The sequence below is a fragment of the Centroberyx affinis genome, unplaced genomic scaffold (genome assembly GCF_046629955.1).
Source record: "Centroberyx affinis isolate AG114_WGS23_722 - 3 ecotype Tasmania unplaced genomic scaffold, CSIRO-AGI_Caff_v1 ptg004399l_1, whole genome shotgun sequence".
NCBI lineage: Eukaryota > Metazoa > Chordata > Actinopteri > Beryciformes > Berycidae > Centroberyx > Centroberyx affinis.
This window is the reverse complement of record NW_027282083.1, coordinates 1-5,000: the sequence shown is the minus strand read 5'-3', so window position 1 is coordinate 5,000 and position 5,000 is coordinate 1.

Here is a 5,000-nt window from a genome sequence, read left to right as displayed (position 1 = left end):
CCTTGCAATCTACATTTTTTCAACCGTTTTGGCTCACACATTTCTATTTTACTGTAATAAATGGGAACTGGATCCTGTGGATTTTCCTGTGGATTTTCCTGTGGATTTTCCTCTTACATTTATGATTATTCAACATTACATACCATCACTATTTAGCCACCCATGCATGCATTATGCCACCCCCCACAGTCTGTGAAGGACTTTTCAATGTAGGTATCTACATCAGGTGTTTCACCTTCACACCACTAACTCAGCAGCAGGTTCTCAGGCGTACGCAGGATGTGATGTGTTTTTTGCGTTGCCATGGCGTCACGGTCAGGGTCAGGCATGTGATATGTGCTGAGTGAAGGCTGACTGGGCGCGACGCCATGGGAGACGGCCGGGCCCCATGCCAGCTGTGAGAGGGCACAGGAACGGTGTATGGGGAGTGGATCGGGAGCCAACAGTGAAAAATGATCCAGTTAGACTGCCTGGTTCACAAAGCCCCATCAATGAGTGTCTGTCCATAGCAGAGAGCTGGGTCTATAGCTGTATGGTCCCAGACTCAGGGTCCAGAGCCAACTGCTTAAATTAAGTGTAGGCAACAGAGGCTAAAACTGCTATAAATCAGAGTGGAGAGGACTGAATTCAATTTGATCATAGAACTGACAAAGGAGGAATAATTTCTTCATGATTAAGCATTTAGGGGATGGAATAAGCACAAGAAAAATAAGATGAGGGAAAACACAAAAGGAAACAATTTAATCAAGCAAACAGTCGTAATGCATTAGAAAAATGCAATAATGCATTAGAAGTGGTTCCTCTCCCTTTAGTTTTCTTGTATTTTGCCTTCTTGAAAATGATTTGCCATTCTCTGCTCCCTCCACAGCTCCACAGGCCTGTCTCTTGAGTTTCACAGTTTTATACTGACGCACAATGTTTTTCGCAACTTGTATATGAGTGTAGACAGATTGAGTTTGTGTGTACAGGAGAGTGTGTAGCCTGACCCTTCTGAGGCATAAATGCAATAATAATAATTTCTCTGTCAATAGGAAATTTTAGGGAAGGTCTTTGGCATCAAACATTGCACCTGCCCACATAGGAAATATTTATTAATAATTACTGCTAAAAGAGAGAACAGAGCTGAATAATAGTACCAAGTGTTAAATTCTGAAGGTTAAGAGGGTAGGAAGTGCGTGTGTCTGTGTGTGTGTGCGACCATGTGAGTGTGTGTGTGCTTGGTGTGGGGCAGCAGTAAAGAAAGTGGTAATCAATTCTCATTGAAGGCAAACAGAGCACAATTGCAAACTTCCCCAGCTGCAATTCTCCAGTGGCGAAGCTGGCGCACCACAGGCATGCAAAATGAATCGGTCTCCACTGGATGAAACTAATGCCTTGGCTGAACCCACAGGACTGGAGCAGAGTCATATGCCATATTGCATATTGGATATTGCGGGTGGTGAATTGTTTCTTTTGGATATGCCTCTCAATACAGCATTTAATGCTAGAACTCTTGAGCCAGTGACCTGCTGAGGTATGTTGCGTCTTAAAGGGTTTCACTGAGATCATGAATATTGGCTCAGACCAAACATAAACTTGTCCCTGACAAAACTGTTCAATGAAGAAATTATATGTGTTGGTTGTAAAATTGGAGCTAAAGATTCTCAGCCAGTTGCCAAGACTAAACTTCAGCTCTCCACTTCCCTAAAGGCAGGCATACAGTAAAGTAAATCATTTTGTCATGAACTGCGATAGATTCTTGGATGTTGGCTCCTCTTTTATGAATGGTAAAATCTTGTAATGTGAGTATTCCTCAGACAAAAAGTCCCATTGTGTCTACCAGCCCTGACAGCCAGTCCCTTGTCTGTGGTATTATGTGTTTAGAGTGCTTTCAGAACACTCACCTGTTCCAGCTTGTCCTTTCGTCGGAGCCAGATGGATGCAGAATAGCCCTGTTGTTGGACAGCACTGTAGATGCTGCTTTCCACCCGGGATAGAGAGGGGAGGTGTGCTGGGGGAGCCTCATGCCCCCTTAACCCTAGACCTGACAGTTCCATCGATGACCTGTGTTTGGGTGAGGCGCGCACATACACACACACACACACACACACACACACACACACAGCCAAGCACACACACAGAGATGCTGTCACTCACAAACTCCTATCTTCCCTCTTGTCATTCAATAGCTGAATCAGCCACGGTACATCTACAGTATCCACCCTGTCTGTGTGGCCAGAGCACCAGTGACTCCTCGCTCTCCCACACACTGGGTGGGGTGGAGTGTGTGTCAGCGGGGTGGGGTTGAGGGGAGGGTGGCGGGGGGGGGGGTCTCCCAGGCTGGATGGGAGGGGCGGCTGGGCTTGTGGAAGGGGCGGAGGTGCAACAGGAGCTGCTGCAGAGGATGAGACAGAGAGTGGCAGACAGAGTAGAAGAGTAATCTGATTGAGAAAAGTATGGAAATACAATGAGGAGACTATCAGGCATGAAGACACGCACAGTCTCTCACACGCACATACACACACACACACACACACACACACACAAATGTATGATATCTAATTTTACACACTTGCACTGCACATACAGAATACTGATGGGCAGACACAGAATGTCCTGAGGTAGCCTCACCTTCAGACACCTCCTGCAGAGCGCCTGAAAGACACCATATACACCATGTGAACAGGGCACACACACACACACACACACACACACACACACACACACACACACAAACGATGACAGGAGTTTATTATAGTCTGCACAGTTTATGTTGTGGATATAGAAAGTTGCGAGCAGAAATGATTTTGCACTGATGTCATTTAAAACTTAAATTTTACATTTTAATTTAAAACTTTTAATTGCTAGATTTGGTCTTGGCAGCAGTTCTTGCAGGACATTTCAAAATGAGACCATGATAGCTGTCATTATTTTTAGGAATATCTCATTTTGCATGCGAGCTCTACCCACCTTTCAGCTTCCCAACAGAAGATACTGAGGTTAATAAGCTATTACTCTGGCTGGAGTGTACCTACTTAACAATTGTTTTTGAACGGCACACTAATTCTGTACCACCCTACAGCGAATTTCAATACTCAACCTGCTGAGAAGGCTTTTTTTTTTCTTTTCCCCCTCCTGATACCTTCCCAATGCCCATAAGCAATGATGATCCATCAGCGAGGGAGTATAGAATATGTAAATGCCCCTGGACCCTGCACACACACAGTTTAGCACCATACATCTTTTTCACTGTAAAGCCGCATAGGTGCTTAATCATCAATGGCAGCTCAAATTACACTGAATAGTGCATAGGGCACATGCTATGCAGCACATGGCAAATATTTTCTATTTCATTTTTAGTCGGTCTACATGAGCAAATAAACACATTGTTTTCACAAATAAACGCATCATTATTCTTCTTCTTCATTAATTTTGCTTTTTCACTATTAGTCCAGATTGACACCTCAGAGCAAAATGAAAACTACAATATCAATATTTTATTCTCATACAATAAAGGCAAGCAATTTTAGTACAGCAATGAACAGGCAACCTGAACTCAGTTCAGCTAAGTGGGAAACAATTTAGCCAAACTGTTCCCACTTAGGTGAAAACCTGCAGCGGGGCTGATGTGCACCAGCAGCCCCGGTGAATGTTGTTCGCAGGGGAGCAAAACCCTGACACAGCTTTAAGGATTAAGGAAGTGGAGCAGAATATCTTGAGACACACAATTAGTAGTACAGTGGCTCTGGCACTGTGGCCTCTAAAACCCAATTTGTCCTGTGTGCTCGCCTCTGCAATGACTGAAAGAGGCCAGACAGTGGGGGAGATTGGGCTGGAGCGTGGTGGGAGGATCTAGAAGGGAAGGCTGTCGATGCTGGTCGCCCAGGGGAGTTTCTGCCGGGCGATGTAAAGGAAGAAGAGGAATGCTGGCTGGAAATCTTTACTGGAATAATCTGCTTTCCAACAAAATTGAATCAGGTTTGACCTTGTATCTTATCTTCTATCTTCCTTCCACATTAGTTTTCTCATCAATGTACAATCAAAATCTTTCAGCAGCTTATTTACTAAACCGTGTGCTTGCAATTGTGGAAATTATGTAAATAAATAACAAACAAACAAACAAACAAAATAGCTCATGATTATCATGCATTTTATTGGAAATGAGACATACAATACATAGGTATTTGCAAAATCAACATGTAACTTAACATCATAACAAATAAAAATTTCATACAAAACATTCAAACAAAAATTCTCCAAATGCTCAAACAGAATTAAAAGACAAAGTACAGTAGGTGCTGAGCACAAAATGCTATTATTAATCTTTATTAAAGTTGTTTTGGCTGAAATATTTCAACAGTTCAGATCAGGTTACATTCATGTGTAAACATTGGTATGAGGCAAGACATTGGCAGGTTGGAAAAATTACAGTTATTACACTGTCCTTCCTTTCATTGCTTCATTTACAATTAAATGCAGTCTCAGGACTTAGAGGTAGCCCCTGTCTATGCTGGTTCAAACACAACATTTTGTTTGTAATCAGAAAATAATTTGACAAACCAATCCTCTACAGGCAGCTTGCTCTGAACCCTGCTTTTTTTGGTTGAGGACATCAACATGTCAGTAATACAGTAAATGAGCTCAAAGCCAGTATTCATAGGGGCGCACCATGTCCTGGTCCCTCAGCGATGAATAATAACATTTATCAGCTGTGAAATGTGCAAAGAAACAAATTTTCCTTCCCCCACCATCTGCTATACACTGTAGCTTCTCCGATCTCCAACTGTAATGATAGTTTGATCCAGGGCACTTGTGACAAAATACACTCGGAAGAGGAAAACCTTTCTGGGAGCTACATTTGATTTAGTAGTTTCTATTACCACACATGGTCTATCTTTGATACACTAGTTTCAATTGACATACCGCCACAAGAAGAAGGCATGGATGGGAGTTTTCTATTCAACTATCATAAACATTTACGTAGATACATATTGTACATACCCTATTCATTTCCCAACAAA